Source organism: Taeniopygia guttata, chromosome 1A (genome assembly GCF_048771995.1).
Source record: "Taeniopygia guttata chromosome 1A, bTaeGut7.mat, whole genome shotgun sequence".
NCBI classification, from domain to species: Eukaryota; Metazoa; Chordata; class Aves; order Passeriformes; family Estrildidae; genus Taeniopygia; species Taeniopygia guttata.
This window is the reverse complement of record NC_133025.1, coordinates 71,515,177-71,536,047: the sequence shown is the minus strand read 5'-3', so window position 1 is coordinate 71,536,047 and position 20,871 is coordinate 71,515,177. Positions and strand designations below refer to the sequence as shown.

Below are 20,871 nucleotides of genomic sequence, written 5' to 3'. Positions count from 1 at the left end.
GATGTGTTGTTAGGGTTGACATAACCAGGCTTTTTGGTGGTGGGCAACAGCCCTATTCTTCTCCAGACTGGACAACATCTGTGAACATCCCCATTACATTCTTTCTTCAGCCCTGTTATTTTAACCGGTCCTTTCCCTAACAGATAGCACAGAGTAAGACAGAAAAATCACAGGCCCTAAAACATCACAGGTGTTCTCTGCAGTCACCTCTGCCGAGCCTGGCATGACGTATGTGGGGTGGGATGCAGAAAATGGTGCTGGACATCACAAAAATCCCATAATGGATGTCCTTGGCAGTCCTGGGGGAGGTTGTAGCACATATTCTGCAAGGCTCCTCTCTCAGGAGAAGCTTTGTGTTGTTATATAAAAGGCATCACAAGCTTTATGCACCACTCACCTGCTGCTCCTGTTCACCCCTGGAACAGGATTGCTTTGTATCAGGCCAAAAAGTGCTTGAGTCTGAGATGCAAATACACCTGTTATCTCCATATGTTTATCTAATGACATAAAACATCTTATTATTTCTTAAATAATAAATATGTACTTGAAAATTTTTTTCCCCCTGGAGCCTTGCTGGATGAAAGGTGTCGTTACTTAAAATATTTTATTCATGGCTGTGTTTATCCAGACTGTGGCACTCTTTTCCAGAGACATTATCTAATTCTAGCATCTGAGAGAATCTTTGAATAAGATTTTGTGGTAACCACAAATAACAAAGGGAGGAAGATTGTGGAAAGATAAAAAGGTTGATCTTGCTTTGCAGCAGGCAAGCTAAAAATTCCCTGCAGTCCCTCAGTCCTACATCCCAGTCTCTTTGTGCTGCTTTGCTCTTTAATAATGGCTTCTTTTCTTTAAGAAAAAAAAAGGACAAGACAAATTGTCTAGCCACAAGAATTTGAGCAATGCTTTTAATCTGAGTGAAGAAATGTACTGCACTGCTTGGCTGCCTTTAAAGTCTATTATTGCAATATGTCAGCAAAAGGTGTACTTGTAGAAGGGAGAGCTGTAGCTTAATGTAACTACACCATAAAGTTATTTATCCCTGCTGTGCTTGATTTACAATCCTCAATAACTTCCTTGATTTTTTTTTTCTGCTAAGAAACCTTGAGGTTGTGCCTGCAGAGGTGGAAGCAGGGGGTGATTCACTGCTCCTCACCCCTGCCCTTGTCTCTCAGCCAGACAAGCTGGTCCATGATTAATTTTAATTCTTCTCTAAATAACATGAGGTTTAAGAAAAATGAAATTTCACTGCACCTTTTAATCTGAAATGTACTGAGCAACACAAGCTTTTCTTGAATGGAAATAAACATTTTCACCCTAAGGACCGGTGACATCTTGATGCTCTTTTTGCACAGATCAAGAGCCTGACATGGGCCTGCCTCTCCCCCACTGGTCTCCAGCTGTGTCCTTCCTCCCTTAGCCCAAGGTACTCTGCTTTACAGGACCCCCACATCACTGATGGGATCTTGTGTGCACATCTCTGTCAGACCACGTAAGTGGGTTGGGGAGTAGATTCCATAAATCCATGCAGAAGGACAGGGACTCTGATCATGTTTCATTTCCCATCAGGGGAGACAGTACCATGGTGCTCTGGGACCCAGCCCAGCCCTGGGCCCTGACAGACTGGTGGGAGCAAAGGGGATCAAAAAGTGTTTCCCATTAATTCCTGGAGTCCTCAGTTTCCTTGACACACCAAAACGTGCATCTTGTGGTTCACAGCCTATACAAAGAACTTGATACATGCCTTGGTAAGGCCCGAAAGTTTGGATATTCCTGGGTGCACACATTTTCTTATTACACATTTGGGAGGGTCTGTTCACCCTCTCAGTGAAAACAGCTCTGCACACAGATATAAACCCATGTATTGGAAAGCAGGGAGACAGATGGCCTCTATTACTCCATGTAACCAAAAACAGGACGCAGATGATCTGAAGCAATTAGAAGAGGAGTTTTCCTATCTGAGAGTTTTAAAGATATTTCATTCATCATATGCTTAGTGGCACGGCTCTAGCTCCAAGGACCTATCTGAGGCAGGGATTCTAAAATATTAATAATAAAGCTTTTCTGTTCACTGTAATATTATGATTGTAAAGTGTTAGCTTGCATGAGCCCTTGACACCAAAAGCAACTGATATGCATCACCCCAAATGCTGTGAGTTTCCCTTTTTCAGGGGAGTCATGAGAGTGTTTCTCCACTTCCTTCATGCCAAACCCACCATAATTTTTAGGAACAGTTCAGCAAACCCTTATCTGGGACACTCCTTTCCAGTGACCTTTCCCAGCTCACCTTGGCCCAGCGGCAATGGAGCAGCGAAGGCTCCTGTTTTCAGGCCTAATTGTGTGGGAGGAATTGGCCTGTTCCAAGGAAGCTGGGAGAATGTTTGTTTGGCAAGTGTGTGTGTGCTGGCTTTGCCCCATCCACTGAGGCTGCTCAGCTCTCTGGAATGCTCCTTGCCTGCATCGAGGGGATTATTGGGCAGGTGGAAGGTTTTTATCCTATAAACACAGCTGATCATATGGAGCAACAACTTCTCAGCAACACCTATAAGACAAAGGGATGAAGTGGGAAGAGATCATCTGAAAGAGGGACCTAGACAATCAGAATCCTTAAATCCATATTTAGTTCTTGAGCTGATTTTCTCATACGTGTTGCTTCTGTGTAACTCCTCCTATGCAGCAGAAGCCGCTGTGAAAAGAAAACCAGTGTATGTGCACACCATGTATCATAAATCACTTCATCATACACTGAAGCATGGCCAGTCCGGGGTGAAAACCAGGCAGATGTTTAACATGCCATGGCACAGCAGCTCCCCAGAGCAGATTTCAGTGGGGCAGGAAGAACACCACAAAACTGCAAAGATTGAGTTAGGCGAGATGTAATTACCAAACCTGGACTATGTCCAGGACACTGGGGAAAACCCTCCTGCCTCTGCAAATTTGATTTTAACAACTTTAATTTTAAACACCTGATAGTCATATTTCTTGCCAAGTTAACAAATTGCTGAGAGAGGCAGCATTTCCTAAATAGAAAAAAATCCTTAGAAATTAAGAAAAGAAAGAAAAAAACCAACAAGAGTTTCATCCTATAAGATTTGTGACACCTCATTGGGAAACCATGAAATATCCACTGCAAAACCATATTTTCTGGGTTGTAGGTCAGCTTAACTCATAGCACCCTACAGCTCAGGCCAATATTTTGTGCATGGAAGTGATGAATTGTAGAAAGTGAAATTGCATAGGGGCATCAGCAGAGGGAATCCAGGTCAGAGCAGTACAGAAAAAAACCCAAGAAGAACCTGCCTAAAATAAAAAGAAAACTCAGCTTATTTTGCTGTTGAAACATATTTGTGCACCAGCATTTATTGGTGACAATGCAAATATGCACCACTGACAACCAAATGGTTTGACACACCAGGTTGCTTTTGTGGAATTCAACTATATCTACAGCCCTGCAACAAAACAAGCAAAGTAAAATGAACACCTGAAAGAAAACTTCTTGTATAACACACATTCTCAGGATGTCAGGAGGAACACTGCTGACCTTGGATACCCCTGAGATTTGCCATGTGAGCAGAGCAAATCAGTTCTCACACCAATTTGCAAGCTTTGGAATAAGCAAGTCCTGACCCGGTTTTAGCACAGGGGGATGGAGTAGGTGATTTTCTGGGTTCTCTTCCAGCCAGAAATTTCTGTGATATTAGGGCTCACTCCCAAAACCTATAAACCAGGTTCCAAAAGATAATGGAAAAATAATAAAGCATCTACTACTACAAGCTGTTAGGTGCTGCAGGAAGCCAATGATACCCTGCAGAAGGGTGCCCCATAATAGTTTGCAGACGAGTGGCTGTAAGTAGAAGAAGCTGTACTTGCATCACCCTGAAGTAACAAGAAGCACATGGAGAATCTATTTTCCTGGCTTTTTCACCCAAGTGAAACAACTTTCCCCAGTTGCTGCTGAAAGGAATTTAATGAAATAATCTATATGCGAGATTATTTCCATGTTTGCACAAAACATGAAACAAGTGTTTGGGACTTGCTCTGTCCCATTTTCAGGCTCTGGTTGTGTTGCACATGGGACACATTTATCTCAGATGGAAAAAATCTGCAGCATTGATTTCCCTGGTGTATGTGCTGCTCACACTAGGATGGTAGATACCACCCTAAGAGCAGAGCCTGAGCTGTGGCTGCTGAGCATGTGGCCCTGATCACACAGGAGCGTCAGTTCCCAAAGGGGAAGAGGAGGGCTCAGGCAGGTGCAGCTGTACCTGTGTGCCAGCCTGCTGAGCATCCTCCTGCTGTGCAATCCTCGCACCAGACCTTCCACCAGCGCTGCCACCCTGTCCTGAACACCCCGAGTCTGAACTGAGCCACTATGAGAAAGTGCCACTTGGGGGTTTAGGGACTGGCCACAAAGCCCTGCAGCCAACCAAAGTCAGGGGTCAGCCCTCAACAGCTTTAGGGCTTTTATGCCCAGCTCATATCACCCCATCCAGAAAGTAATTCAGGCAATTAACCCTGCTACAACCCCAAAAGGTGCACAGTGTCATTGGTCTGCTCTAAAATTGCAAACACATGGAAAAACAGTGGTGCAATTTTTCTTAATTAGAGAAAATGACCACACTTGAGGAAAAAAAAAAAGATTACACTGTTCTAATCACAATGAATGAATATACAAAAAGCCCAGCTGCACATCTTCATGCTACATCCAAATAGTTTGAAAAGCTTGTAACAGACTGGCCTAGCCCAGGAAGTGTGTTCAGAAACAGACTGAAATAACTGCCTTGTGCTATTTGGGGGGAACCCAACTATCTCCTTTATTTATGCCTAAACACGCATAGCTTTTAATGGGAAAAAAAGAAACACAGTAAACTCTCGTGATGTTGCCTATAATGTATTGCTTCCACCACTTCTCCTGCACACACCTGACACACACACATGCACACACACAAGCATGTTAATTTTTACTGCTGAGGAGAAGCCTGAGTTTGTTTAGATTTGAGACAAAAGCAGCAGTTTATCACCTCATGTCGTTCTGAAACCCTGACATTTACAAAGCTCTTTCCAAACCAGTTCATTAAACACTGCATGTGTCTTAAGGCCATACGCAGAAGTATAATTTAGAGTGTATATTTTATAGGTTTCTTTTTCTGGTTTACCCACTGATTATTACGTGCTGTAAAATTTCAATTATCCCAACCAGTCAGGGGAATAAAAAAGGGAAAGAAAAGTAGGTGATGGAAAAGTGTGTGTTAACAAATGCCATAGAAAAGAAGCCAATGTGATACGCAGATTTCAGTGTTATTAATGTCCCTTTCTCTTCTCACAGACAGACTAGCAGTATGAATAAAAAGCACAAAATGACCACTAAATAATCTGTCTCATTCTTACATGCAGCAGATACTTCAAACCACTGTGGACAAATCCATGGGTGAAATTTGTCTTAGCTTTCCCAGTGCAAACTCACAGAGGAACAGTACAGCCCAAATTAAGGGCTGAATTTGGCCCAGCTAGTAAAAGGAAAGACTTGAAAGAGACGAGAATATGCCTGCAAATTTTCCACATAACCTGTAAGTCAAACAACCCAATTCTTGAGTGTATGTCTGCCCTCTCTGTACGTGGGGCAGATGTACAGGGCTAAAATGGCTACTGATATAAAGAAAAATGTTCCCAAATAATTTCACCTTTGTCCATTTACATAATTTACAGTGACACCCAATGTCCTTAAGAGCTGCAAACACAAAATGCTGTACCTGAAAAATAAAAAATCACAGAAAGAGCTGGGAATTTTTTATTCAGTGTGCCAGACCCATAAAGCTGAGATGGTGAAACTTAGTAAGTTGTCCCTGCTAAATGCAAAATAGAGGGTATGTAAACACATGACAATATGAAAGGTCTCAACTGTATAGTGACTTGTCCAAGTAATTTATTACACATATGCAGTTGATTTAACTGGGTACCACTTTCTCATGAATGATGATTTTTAATGCATATTCAGCTGGTAGTTGTAGGCAATTTCTATAGTGTCCAAACTTGTTAAGGCAAACAATTTCTCACCAAAGGGATTCCAGCTGATTAGGCCTGACCCCATTCCCATGTGTGTATTTTCTGTTGTCTTTGCTGCTGTCAGGATCACACCTCTGTGGGATGCCCCTAAGTGTCCACAGCCTGCACACCTAATTTTTGAAGGCTGGGGAAGCTTGGCAGATGTTTTCAATCTCTCCTTGCTTTCAAGAAGTTGACTTCTTTGCAACAGTTTACATATTCATTCTGACTTGCTTCTTTGCTGAGCAGTAACCTGGAAAATGCACAAACAGAATTAGGGTAGGACACCGAAAACAGCTGCTTTTCAAGAAATCTCTCAAATCTCGTGTTCATGTCGAAGAAATAATTTTGACTTCTCTAGAGCTCCTGAATGAACAAAACAGATACCTTTAGCATGTCCCACATAAAGTTATGCAATACCAAGCAAAACAAAGGAAATGTGCTGGCCTTTATCCAGTCGAGATCAAAAGCCTTTGGACACTCTTATGCAAGATGAGCAATGCAACATTTCACTCCAGTGCTGAGACCCACTGCTGCAGTGCTTTCCTGGCAGAAATGGGGCTGGGGGCTTTTTCCTCCTTGAAAGTAACAAAAAATATGCTGTAAAACAATATCAGAAGAACTAGGTATATGTGGCACTTTATTTCTGCTTATTAGGTCAAACTGCAAATTCAAAGGCTGCATAGAAGCTTCCTCTATCATTGAGTTATAACTAATTCCTTGCTCACAGACTATGGACTGTGGCTCATGGGGAGAACATCCTCTGCGTTTTCATCTGTATGTGCATCTGAATCTTTGTTTCAGGTGCAAACTTAAGTCATCTTTAACTACAGAAATGTGATTATAACAGGAGTCCCCCTGTGAGTTCCTTCTCTGCTTCCCAGTCTTGCACAAAAAAAACCCCTGCAACATACTTTTTTCAGGTCATAGGGCAAAATTAGCTGAAATGGAAGGTAGGTGAGTATTTATCTTTAGAGTTCATGGAGTTTACCTGGTATAAATTGTTTTTATTCATAGCAATGCATTTGCTTCAATTTCAGTTCAGGATGATATTTAAACCTGAGCTTTCTACACTGTCAAATTGTCAACAGCTATCAGGTCCTCTCAGCATGAAGTCTTGCATTCATTTCAAAGCAGAACATTAGTGGCAGCATGACTGGAATTCTGTAGGCTTTAACTGCCAAGTTTGTGCAGAGAGATTCCTGCAGCAAACTTCCTTCAGCAGGTGTCTGCATGGCACAGTGGTAGCTGAACTAGCCCTAAGTCAAATTTCTGGAGCAGGATGTGATCCCAAGGAGAATTCTTGTTAACTTGGTAAAAAAGCTAATCCTGCTATTACCATAACCCTCTGTAGCCTCTTGGTGGAGCAGGAAGAAAAAAAATCTAAATATCCAAATGTGATCCTTACTATTTATTTATTCCATTTAAAAGGCTATATCTAACCTTCATTTTGTTTTGGGGAAGGAAATGCATTAAGAATTATGCTTAGCAGATGAAATTCAGAAAAGACTGAAAGAGTTAGTATTCTCATTTCTGCCAGTGAAGAATCTTAGCAAGATCCCAACAGCTCAGGTGCCCACAGGAGGAAGCCTGATTTCAAAACTGAGCAGCCAGGAGGATGCAGGTTCCCCAGAGCCATGTTTGGATGGTGTAGCCTCCATCTAGAATACCACACAGAGTCCATGGGAATTGGCTGGTTTGCCTAAGGAACCCCAAAGAATACTTGCACTGGCATAAATAAGTGAAGGTGCTTCAGCCTGTCAGAAGGAAAGCCTGGCTAGAGAGACCCAGGAGGGAAAGCTTTCTGTTGTTCAAATAAACCTGCCCAAATAGCTGCTTTTCTTTCTCCCCAGCCATCTTGCATGGACTCCCTGCTTCACAAGTAAGACAGCCTAATGAAAACACAGGACTTTTATCAAATTTCATTTTGACTTTTAGCAGAGGAGGCAAGGATTTATGAATATCTCCCAGGAGGGCCAAGGTCTAAATGTAACAGCCAGAGACAAGCCACAAACATTGGAAGAGAAGAGCTGGCATGGAGCACCAACCTTGCTAGTGTTAGGGGAAAAAAAGGAAAAAGGGAAAAAAGGAAAAGGGAGAAAAGGAAAAAAGCCTGCATTTGACCTGCTTTTTGAATTTGAGACCATCCTAGAAAACAGAGCAGAACCGTCCTGGGTCCACATCAAAAAGGAGCAAAATGGAACTGGAATGCATCTATATAAGAGGATTGGGAAGTGGAAGGAAAAGCCTACTTTTGTACTGGTTGTCTCTCTGCATGACTGGGGAGTCAAAAGCAGCAGTAAAAACTGCTTGTTCCATTCTGGAGGCTCCAATGTCCACAAAACCCCATGGCTGCGTTCTAATATATTGATATTTATTTATTACTGCCTTTGGTAGCCTAAATTAAAAACACATTGTTGGATGTCAATATAATGCATTACAATGTTCTTGTTGACCAGAGCAGAGCACAGATAACCAGGATCAAATCCAGCCTCAGGTCCTAATCCCAAAGCAACCTTCCCTTATAGGATGGCAGAAGGTGAGCAAAGGGGTGGAAGCATGGGGTCAGATGCCGTCTGTAGATGTGATTTTCCCTGGTCCAGTCATGGCCAGAGGGACAGGGTGACACCAGAGGGAAACATCTAATGGCCTCCTTTAGCCGGCAGTGAGAAGGATCTGTGCCTTGTGAGAGAGAAGGATTAAGAGGCCTCATCTCCAAAAAAGAAGGCTGCAAATTATTTTCCTGGCCCATCTTGCACACCTACATTCCTTGGGGACAAAAGGACTGGTTACTAGACTAAAGAGCTTTCTCTTAAGAAAACACGTGAGAAAGTGTTAAAGTGTGCAGTGTGATATTTTGGTTTCTACATCCCCTGATGAAATGTTTCTTGCCTGGGGAAAATGGAGTGGAAGAAAAATATCCCTTGGAAATATCTGCATAATTTACTCCCACACACCTAGTGAGAGATTTACAATTGAACAGCAGTTCCCCTGAAACTATCACCACATTGTGCTCTGAATTACACTTTTGTACTCCTACCTGCAAATTATACTGTTAATTAGTTAATGGTTGTAAAGTGCTTTGGAGAAGAAAAGAGCACTCATTAAATACCATTGTTCTGCTTTCCAGTGTGCAATGTTCCACTCTTCATTAATCTCCAACCTCTTCCCCAACCTCTTGCTTCATGTTCTCAAGTAGCAAATTAGTCTGAGATATACATCACGGCTCAGAATGTGTTTCCTGAAACTTTAGTTTCATTTTATTCTGGTGTCTTACATGAAATTCCCAAATGAAAATCATTGATATATGTCTTGAAAACCTCCCTTTAGATAAACTAAAACTTGCTTTCCTTTTCTTGTCCTTTCCTATAGACAAGGGAAATCTAATATATGGAATGAGATTTTTCAAAGAAGTTCAAACCCTGCTGAGAAGAGCAAACAAGCGTCCAGTTGCTCAGAAGAGCTGAGCATGCAGAATACTGGGAACTAAAGCTTTTTTCATAGTGCTGAAACCCACTCCTTGCAGCACACCCTGGTGAGAGGCATTTGAAAACGTAGCCCCTTCTGCCACCCAGCAAAATTTAAGATCGATTTGTCCTTAAAATTCCTGGATGCCTTCACTGAGTATAATATCCAAGCTGAAGGAAATTATCAGGAGACCTGGCTGCTTTCTCTAGTTTCTGCTTTTGATGGCTGATCTGTGCTCCTTGCTGTACTTGGGAAAAGATACCCATAGCCAAACCTACAGGCAAGAAAAAAGCCAAAAAGGAAGTGAGAAATGTCCTTTAAGAGCAGCAAAAGACAGCACAGAAATCGTACCTGGAGAAAACAACCATGACTATCACGTTAAACAAGGGAAAGGGCCTGAAAAAAAAATACTTCCATGACAACAAAGTCTGATGGTCACCAGTAAAGAGAGTTTTAATTTACAATTGAGGTGGTATCTCTTTTCTGACTGCTTTTACCACAATTTATTTTGCTGTGTGAGCCAAGATGGAAGTTGAAGATGATCTGGGCAGTCACCTGATTCTTGTCTGGTACTTTCATTCTCTTTTATTTTAAGCAGTTCTTGCCTGAGAATTGGTCACAGTCAACTGCCTTTCCTACAATGGCAAATCCCATGCAAACAACCAGTAGGTGGATTTCCTATTTCCCAGAGGCTGCCGTGAGGACAGAAGAGATGAAGCTTTTACCTCCTCTGGCAGGTAAGGTGGGGACATGGCAGGACAGAGAAAATACAGTCATTTTGCAGGTCTCATAGAACAGAAAGGCATAAATATACCAAAGACATTCACATACTAATTCCTGCTCCAGGTCTTCAGTTTCTGCAAGAGCTCAAAAATATTTCTTAAAGGTCATTAAATTCTTTCTCTCTCTTTGGATCCACAAAATTCAGCCCCTGCTCACAAGGAGTGGATAGTCTGAAAAAAAGAGAAATCTCGGAGAAATATTATCAAACAGCCAAATTACAGATTTGTTGTGCTACTGAATTCTAAAGGGCATAAAGAGTCTGGGAACAGAGCTGAGAGCTATTAACTGGTGATTTGTTTCCAGACCATGCAGTCAGGCAGGTTTCCAGCAGAACCTGAAGCTTCATCTTTGTTCTTCAAAAGGTGCTGCAGCCACAGCGAACACAAATCCAAGTGTGGCTGGAATAATCACCACCTCATGTTATCTTTGCAGGGCTGTATCTCGTCTGCCTGAGCTCTGTAAGGGCATACCCTTACAATCACACACCAAGTGCCTACTCTGAGAATGTCTCTCAGTGGTTTTGGTATCATGAGCTTGTCAGGGACAGGGCAGTGTTGGCACTTAAGTGGTTCTGCACAGAAAACTGCCACAGAAAACTCAGATACTGAGGGATGGGGCTCCTGCCCCTAGGTGGAAGCCAAGTGTCAGTTCTGCAGCTGATGACACTGATTGCACACCTAGGCAGGAGGTCCAAAGAGGTGGACTGGTTCCTGCATCATTTAGAAATCTAATTCCCTGCCCTTAGTGGCTCTGAACCAGCATCCTGCAAACACATGGCCCACAGGAAATTCAGAGAGGGTCAGATGTGGCTCTCCTGGTACAAGGGCTGATTTTCAAATATTACTTGTGGTTCTCTGGAGGCAGCTGGAGTCCTAGGTAGGAAAAGAGAGTGTGAGACACCATCTGGGACTGATCATGAGGTGTGATGGGACTGCCGTGGCTTCTGGGCCCCAGACAGGTCCCACTGATTTCTGCATCCTTTTGTGTGGTTCCACCTGCTCATCCAGCCCGTGGATGCTCCTGCCCACATGAGCAAAGCTGGCAGGAGCCCACAGGATGTTCCTCACACCCTGCAGGGCCTGGGAAATGTGGAAAAGCACTTCTGAGGAAAAGCCGCAGAGAGCACAAGGACAAGGATAATCCTCTAGGTGGCACCCAGAGACTCCAAACTGCACAGAGAGCTCCTGCCGGGGCTGCGCACAGCCTTGCCCTTCTCCATCGGATCCTAGGCACGCCTCCGATGCTTCTTCAGCCCGTGCCAAGCCCTCGGCAGCTTAAACTGAGTTCATTTTGAAGCAATCAGCTCTTAGGAAACGGCAAGAGCTCTAAGGAAAGGTGCTTTACAGGAACCTCCGTGTTAGAAATTCTCCTCATTCGTAGGAGGAATTGATTGAAATCAGTGAATGAGGGTTGGGAAAAAAAGGAGGTGTTTATCAAACAGTTATGGCTTTTCCTATTATTATTTCCTTTAATAACACACAGGAGTGAAGTACAAAAGACCTTGTTTTGCTCTGTTAATGATTATATCTATTCCAGCTTGAGTGCCTGGAGATGCTGGTGATGACCCTTGTGGTGTGTGCATGGGATGAGTTCACATTCTATGCCAGTGGAGGAATGAAGAAGGTGCTGCTGTGATGGACTGATTCATTGACAGTCATGGCCAAATTTGGTCACAAACAGAACCCCACGATGCATCAAGTTGCAAGGGACCACAGTGGGTCATCTGGACCAACATCCCTGCCCAAGCAGGGTCATCCTAGAGCACACTGACATTTTTATGTCATCATAATCAACATTATATATTTCCTTGAGTTTTAGTAATCTTAAACATTTCTTCAGAAGTGAAGTGTTTTCATGTTTTAATTTCTATGTTGATCTCAGCAGACTTGTGAATCAGGCTGAATAATGCCTTTGTGGGAAGGTAGGACAGTATTATTACTCCATTTTCCAGGTTATGATACACAGGCAGACTTGGGCAGGGGTTTTGTTAGCACTGCGGAGGGCACTCTGCCTTTTGAGTTTTCATTTCTGAATTTGAAAGGGCTGCTTTTTTTTTAAATTCTTCTCTGTTCATGTACTATCCAAGAGCAGAAAAAGAGAGAAGAGCTGGAAAAAGGCAACAATGTTCCTCACTTTACAAAGCAGGAAGAAAACTATCATTAATGATCATAAAGATGAAGATTTCAGCTGAGAAAGGCATAAAAATATTAATTTCATGAGACATGACCGTTGCTAAATTCAGGCAGCAGAGCCCTTCTCTCCATCTTCCTCTACTCCCAATGATAAGACTGACACCATACTTTCATGTTTTATCCCTTGCTATCATGCCTGCAAAGGCAGAGGCCAAAACTTTGCTTTACATCTCCCCCTCCCAAACCATCTTTAAACTCTTGTGGGGGAAACTGGACATGGAACAGGGAGACCCTTTTTGCTCCATCGGTGCTACAGGTGCTCCTGTGCAAATCCAGCATTTCAGTGCGGAGGCTGCAGAAAGGGAGCCTTCTTTTTTAAGACCTAATGGCAATTTCAGGTGTTAAGAAAACCTGTCTTGATCTTCATTGTTACATTTTGCAAAGTGTTTTCAGGCTGTTCTTTTGTCAAATGACAAACTATGAAACCATGTGTTTTGCTGGCAACAATTGTTTTTCTTGTAGTCAAAGTAATTTCCTATGGAAGTAGCAACGTTAGGGCTCAAGTTTTTTTCACAGAAAATGGGACTCTTTTCAAACACAATTCTGTGTTTTCTTGCCGATTTTTTTCTTTTAGGAAGCTCAAATTAATAATGCAGTTTCTGGTATAGCTGTGTGTAGTCATGTGTCTTATCTTAGGCATGGGGAGGTATTTGTGCCAAATGCTATGAATCATCTTCTTAGCCATTTTCAGTCATGATCTGAGGTTTCACAAGACTTATAAAGGTAATCCATGTTCAGGCATCACCTCATCCTCAAGGTTCTGTTCTTGGTTTGCAATGTTTTCTACAGTGGATGACTCCCTACAGGATTATTCCCTGAGCTAGGATTGCCATCCATTCTCAATGTCTGGAATCACGCATGCTTTGATTTCTCTTGCTTTTGATTTGACACACAGCTACTGCCTGACAGTTCATGGCAATAGGGAGGACGAGGGGAGGAAGCAGGGGCTTGCAGCAGAAATAAGGCTGAATGGATGTGTCTCTCTTCCAGTCACACCAGTTGCTTCCTTCATGCCCTTTGATCCATTGGGATTGTCACTTTGAGATGTGATGCTGCCTTCATAGTTCTAGATGGGAAATGTAGACTAAAAAAGGCAGGGGCACGAACACAGTAGATCTTTATAAACACCCTTTTTTCTTCCCAGTTTTGTCTGGGTAGAGTTTTCAGCTTCCTATTTCTTACACCAATAAGATTTAAATGATAATTAAAAAGTAAAGTGTTTTTATTCCTGGGTATTTTGTGACAACTCAGACCAAAACCCAAAGCAAAATGAAGAAAGATGGCAGGTTTGGTGCGAAGGGATTGTTAATTTAAGGCAAGTGTGATAAAAGTGAAGAGAGACAGCTAGGTTATTCTATCAGTTCTGGTCTCTGGGTGAAGCTAAGGGCTTGTATATTCTGCAACTTGTAGCCTTTATGAAGCACCAGGGAACCAAAAGACAAACTGCAGCATGACGCCAGTGCTTTCTAATAGTGTGTGTCTTGAAAAATGGTACTGACTTAGTTCCTATTTTCAATTAACTCTATAAGTGAAAAGATAAATGGAGACAGAGGAATAACCACTCCATTATCTATTCACCTGTTCACTGGAGGTTAATTTTCAAATAGGCTTAAGAGTATTGACTATAACATAAACCCCAGATATAAACACAGGAAAAATTAGGGGCTAGGCAATCTTTCACACTCCATTTATCCTCCTGTATTTAAAACTCAGTCTAAAACCTCTAACATTTTGAGGAAGTAGAACTTTCTACTCCCCCTACCCACCCCAGAAACAGAATCCCCATTAGTTTTCATATCTGCAATGTTCTTCACCTATTGAAACAAAGATACTTTTGCCTTCTGAAGAGTGTGATTTAGTTAGCCTATAGAAAATATAGCTAAATATATTTCTGAGCAAGTGTACCCCATTTTGGGGATGCTGCAGTTACCTGGCCTTTGCCTGTTGACATATCCCTGAACAAATACTGAAAAAGAAAGTGTAGGTATAAAACAAAGAGGAAGGTTGTAGCTATAAATATTAAAAATACTTCTGTAGATGTAATAGAAATGCTAATGGAGGGAAAGCTTGCACTGTATGGAGTAGAGGAAAAATGCACGCTCATGTGGAGGGGTAGTAAATGTAAAAGCACAGCCTCTGCTTTGGGAGGGAGGTGGAAAAAGCCTTCATTGAACCTGTCCTGGACTCCCTGGCAGGACAGCTAAGAACCAGGAAAAAAAAGGCAAAGTTCTCTTCTGCCCATGGACACAGGGCTTCCCTGGGACTGTGAGTGTTTGAAGGGGATGCTTGGAGCTGCTCAGTGCCACCTTTGAAACAAACTTTGGCCCTCAGACCTTGAGCAGCAAAATTCAGCCACTCTTGCCTTCAGGTCAGCTTTTTCTCAAGTGACAATCAGCAAGACTATGCAACAAAACTGTGTAAATTTATAGTGTACTTGTGGAGAGGAGTTCTTGAGCTATTTATTGCAACTCCACCTGCCTTCACTCACTCCTGTGCAGAGATGTCAAAGATGTGAACAGGAGATGGAAACACAGTGGTTCTGAGCTTTTTCTTTTCTTCTTCTCATTTTTGGACAGCAGGAACTCTAGCTGCTCTATAGTCCAGGCGTTTTCTGCTGGGCACACCATGGAAAGGGGTGTGCAATCTCCCAGACATTGCCAGATGACAAAGCATGTGCATCAGGAATAGATACAATACTCAAAGAGGCCTGGGCACTGGCATGACCCATTGCTCCTCAAAGGTGGTGGATTCTGATCCGTGAGCTTAAAAGTGATTAGGGGACAACTGCCAGACCTCTTAGGCCTTGCCTCCTCAGGAGACCAGGATAAAAGGGAGCAGGGGAATGACATCAGCTATAGCTTATATTTTTGTTTCTTTATTAAAAATACTCTTACCTTCACTTCAGTCTTGTAGCCTAAAATTTAACTCATTCTAATATGGTGGAAACTACTGAGTAATGTTCATAGTGAGCTCTGCAGATACAGCAACACCAAATTTATATAAATTGGTTTTGTAAAGAAAGCTTTTAGGGTATCTGCAAGTTTAAACATTATGGAGATCCAAAGAGTCTCACTAAAGCTGGACAGCTGGAAAAAAGCATCAAGTGGTAGGAGAGAAATTTTTCCAGGCAGGCTCTGTCCCATGCTTGTCTTGCAGTGAGAGGAAGTCCACAGTTTCTATTTGTTTCTAATACAACATTCATATTTTCCCAGAGAAGCTGGGGATGCCCCATTCTTGGAAGTGTTCAAGGCCAGGCTGGGCAGGACTTGGATCAGCCTGGTTTAATGGAAGACATCTCTGACCGTAGCAGGGGGGATTGGACTAGATGATCATCAAAGGTTCAGTCTGACTCCAACCATTCTTTTCTCCTAATCTGACAGTATTTCTGGCCCTTTTTTACCCACTCTCTGAAAGCTGTTAGGAACCTGAAGCATGTGGAAAAACAGGGGGTTTCAGTCATTTTCTCTCAGATGGACACCAGTGCCACTGATGTTCCACAAGTGTCAGAAGTGATGAGCCTGGTTCTTAAGGATTTGAGCCCTTTGCCCACCCTCTTGCCCAGAGAGCTGTGACACACCCAATCACGGCTAAAACTGTGCATGCCTTGCCTAACCAGCTGGATGCCACTAGATTAGAATACATGACTGAGCTCTGTTCGCCTTCTGAACTTGTGCTTTAATTTGGGGCATTTCCTTTATTCAGCTGCTAGTTTTCACAAAACATAATTTTAAAATTTTTTTTCCCTTACACCAAATGTGCCAAAGCTGTGAGGGGATGTTTGGGGTTGGTGAGGATAAATTTCATTGACTGTTCAGCTGTGATCCTGGATTTGTAAGACCAAACTGTGCTTGGCCAAAGTTACCTGTAATCATGCAAATGAGCCTAGCTAAACCTCATTAAATATATTTTCTACAACCTCAAGAGGTAAATAGATTTTTAGTTAAATTATAATTAAGATGCTGCATAGGGCAACTTGGGCCAACACTAATGCTCTGAACGAGGTTTTTAAGTGATAAGGGGATAAGGATACTTGGTGTGCACACAGCCAATGTTCTATAGCAACTTATCCTCTGATCTAAAACGCCGAGAAATGTTCTCATTGTAGTTGTCCTGGAATTACATGTTTTTCTACTCGCTAATCATAGTGCCCAAAAGGGAAGGATTGGTGTTTATTACATACATTATAAACATGATTTCTTAGAACCCATGGGATCTGGGTTAAAAGTTTTTGGTCAGTGTTTGTAGCTCTGTTTGACTTTATGTCTGCACTTAAGAAGGGGCCATATTTTAGCAGAGTAGATATGGTATTTCTCACAGACTGAGTTTCTTCTAAAAGGGCTGTGTTCTGTGTGAGATGGAGTGAAATGTGCCATATAAACATAGGAGACAGCCTTAACTCAAGAGACACTCTAGTTTGGAGCCTGTACTACACTCCTTGATTAGGCCTTTGAGGGACTTGGAAATGAAACTGAATTCCTCAAAGCTAGTGTGAATAGCACGGGCAGAAAAGGGTATAAAGCGAGAGAAGCACATGGGGAAGAGTGACCTGCCTTCTTGTACAAGCTACAAACTCTGACAGGCAGAAGAAATCCTGCTTGGTCACCTGAGTCTGACAGGAACGTAGGGAATTCCCACTGCAGTTTTCATTTTTGGCCAGCCAGAAGAATTACAATTTCTGTAGCATCCCTACCATCGAAACAGCCCCATGTCTGCCAAGTTACTGGAGAATGACCTGGTCTCCAGAAATCATAGACTCACAGAATCACAATGTTAAGGGATGGAAGGGACCTTGAAGATCATCCAGTCACAACCCCCTGAAACTATCCTAGGTTGCTCAAGGCCTTATCCTTAACCTGGCTTTAGACACTTCCTGGGTTGGGGTAGCCACAGTTTCTCTGGTCAACCTGTCCAGATGCTTCAGAGCTCCCACTAGGAGCAGTACTGATGTCACTGGGACACCTCTGCTCAATTTTGACCCCTTTTCAGCAATTTTGCTCACACCTGGGGCCATGGTGTGTCTGCTTTTGGCCACCAAGCTGCCCCAGTGTCTGCACTAGGCGGAGTGGGGTCCCAAGGGCCTTCTCTCTTCATGCCCAGCACAGTGTCTGACAAGACAGGGCTTCCCTCCTTGCATCATGCTGGGCAAATAGGGATGTGGGGGTATTTTCTCCCTTTCCCTGGAGCACCTGGCCCTGGTCACTGTCTGGGACAGGCTGCTGGGCGGGTGAGGCACTGCTCTGCTCCAGCGCTATTATGCCGACGTTGCTGTCTCCCTGGTGGGCTGGAGTCCTGTGATATCTTTCCAGCTGGGAACATTCCCAGGACAGAGTTTTAGCACCATCTGCCACTTGAGTTGTTTGCAGCTTTGGTGTAACATTACCAAAAATAAGGCTGTTTGAATGAAACAAGTGTTGGGAAATGAGCTGTCTCTCTCCTGCTCTCTTTATCTCTCCCCACTGAGGGTGGCAGAGTGTGCAGGAGCAGGAGAAGAGGAGTCCGGTGAGGGCTGACCAGGCACAAGCTCTCCCTCTTCTCCCTTCTGCTCCTTTTCAGGGAAACAAAAATCCTTACACCTCCCAGAACATGCTCACCAAAAAACCTGCCCTGATTTCCTCTGCCAAAAGGAACTCTCAGGATCAGGTTCCCACCCCTTAACCCATCACCTGAAACATTGAAAGAGAAGAAGGGAATCAGGAGCCAAACACAACATTAATCAGATTAGGACCTTTCTTGGGACACCATTACTTTTACTTCGGTTTCCCCGTTTCAGTTACTTACCTCATCTCTCCTAAACACCAGCGGCATCCAGACAATGGCCTGTAACATCCTTCACAGCATAGATTTTCTAGTCTCCAGCCCAAATGTTTACTTGTAGTTCTGGCTAGTCCCCAGCTGAAGCAGTTATTCACTTGGCTGGGTATCTCTTTGTACTGTTTGTACTTTCATCAGGGGCTGCAGCAAGCCTGCACTGTCAAGGGAGACAGCAGGGTTTTTTTTATCTTGTTTTCACATTTTGAGTTCTGCAACAGCTCAGCTGGGACAAGTTAAGTCTTCAGGGCATGTGCATTGCTGCGGAAGTGTCAAGGAAGATTAAAAACAGGCACAGAAGTATGACTGCTAGTGTAACCCCCAGAAAATGCTAGAGGGGAGCCTTTTGTCTCGGTGCAAGGTAGGTGGACATTAGAAACTCTGAGCAAAAGACCACCTTCATCTGCTGCTTTTCCATTCCCACAGTGTGTCTTTAGGTTATAGGCTGGGTATTCGTGCTTGATAGTAAAAGACAGAAGCCCATTTTTGCCTGTAATAGAGAAAAAAGGAAGAGCATTCAGCTAACTGTTCAGGTTAGAAAACACCATGACAATGGTGATGCCATCAGTTTATTAGCACGGGTGTGTAATGGAAATGCCACAGCAAGGCTTCTTGCACTGCTGTCCCTGGGTTCCCTGTCTGGTTGAGCAGAAGAGATGGATGAGAAGTGACATCAGCATTGTTTTGTTAGAAGAGGAGGGGCTGGAGAAGTGAGCAGTGGCAGGCTGGACCAGCCTGCTGGCATTTCAGAGTATTAAGGCAGAGGCAAAGGAGGGAGTGTTTCACATGGCACATCACGAGCATCGGGGAGTCAAAGGCTGGGACAAAAGGAAAGTTTAGTCTCAGTCTCAGGAAAGATGTCCTGTCAGCTGCTGTATTGTTGACTGCTTTTCCAGGGGAAATCATAAGGACAGGATTTTTTAAAACCAAATGGGATAAAGAATGAGAAAATTCACAACCCAAACCAGTCCTAAACTGGTTTCTGCGTGAACAACCGATGTTCCTTCCCTTCTGTCCTGACCTGTTGTTCTTGCTCCCAGCTAATTCCTCCCTTTAACCCCTGTTCATAAGAACAGCCACAGTGTCACTGATGCCTGTGGATGTGACATGCCTCCTGCTTGTCCCACCCCCCCTCTGCTCAATGCTCTCCAATCTCCTTACTTCCCTTGCTCTCTCGTCCTCTCCCACTCTGCTGCCTGCCACCAGGGTCCAAACTTCTGGGGACCTCCTGCTTCTGCTTCCATCTCTCCCCCAAATTTCTGTGAATTTCTCAGTGTGGAGGACGGCAGTGTTCCCACTCATGGGTCACTGGCCAGGAGACAGAGTTTTCATCCCTGCAGCTACATGTACCTGGCTAGGAGCAGAGAAGGCTGTGATCCATAATTTGCTTATATGAAGAAGCTGAGAGGCAGCCAAGAGAAGAGGTTTACTTGAAGTGGGATGCAGGAATGGACTGACTCAGTTCTCTGGTATTCCATCCCAAATCCTTTCCACTGGCTCATGGTTCCTGCACTCCGGCCTGACCTATTCATCAGGAAAGCCTGTAATGTGAGAACACTCCCACCATGTTAGGCAGTACAGCGGAAACAACACGATAAAGAGGGAGATCAGACTGAGGTGTGAGGCTGGAAACTTCCCACTTCCCTCTGGATCAAGCATTTAAACCATTGTTGCCATTTCTTGCAACAAAAGATACGTCACTAACAATAAAAAAGGCACATGTAGCATTATTTACCAATTAAGGAAGCTGGAAGTCCCCATAAAACGTTCCCTGGATTTGAAGTAATCATGTTTTTCAATGGAATATTAAAAAAAAAAAATTGTCGCACAGCATCTTTCCTGAAGTCTAGGCAAAAGGCACATATTTATTTGCAGTAGCAGCACAGACAGTACTGACTGTAACTAGGTGAGAATGCTAAACAGACCCAGTTTCCTTGCTGGCCTCTGAAAACAGGGATAAATTCTCCTGCAGACAAAAGACAGATGGTGTGGGCATTGCTGAGATCCTGGCTTCCCAGAATCAGGAAGCTGTACAAATCCAGAGGTTCAGCATGAAAGATTGTTAATTAATTATTATCATTGTTAGGATGTTGTCATGCTCTGCCAGTGGTGCTGAGGTCTGGCAGAAAGCTCAACCCTATGGCCAGGCAGGGTATTTCTGGCATGGGGCTAATTTATCCTCTCCAGATGACTCATGTGCTATTTCTTGTGCAGAGGAAGAGCAGTCAGGCTGCTGTTGTCACAGAGGTAGGGGATGCAGGATCTTTGACAGTTCTTCTGGAGCACTGGATTGTGCTGTCAGAGCATGAATCAAGCAGCACAAAGGTAGTGAATAGGAGCAGGTGATTAGACAGGGAGCTGAATCAGTGGAAGGCTGATTGGTGGCCAGACTGGGGAAGAAGGCAAACTGAAGAAGGTCAGTGAAAGTGGAAGCACAGAGGGAGAGTGGGAATAGAGCTGGGAGGTCTGGTTGGCTTGCTGAGAAACAGAGATGAGAGCTACTTTAGCTAAGTGTGAAAAAAAAGAAAAAGAAAAGGGATAAAACAGGACAACACAGGGAGGAGCTTATGTCTAATGG

At 43.4% G+C, this 20,871-nt stretch overlaps 1 long non-coding RNA gene across 1 annotated transcript in view; it reads right to left on the bottom strand.

The window, feature by feature from the left end:
* Positions 1-5,772: 5,772 nt before the first annotated feature.
* Positions 5,773-20,871, bottom strand: part of LOC115493497 (uncharacterized) — a 29,640-nt gene continuing 14,541 nt past the window's right edge. Inside the window, exons 2-3 of the long non-coding RNA XR_003958325.4 lie at positions 18,264-18,783; positions 5,773-6,295 (exon numbers count right to left, since the gene is read on the bottom strand). This is a non-coding gene — a long non-coding RNA (uncharacterized lncRNA). The remainder of the gene's footprint in view (positions 6,296-18,263; positions 18,784-20,871) is intronic.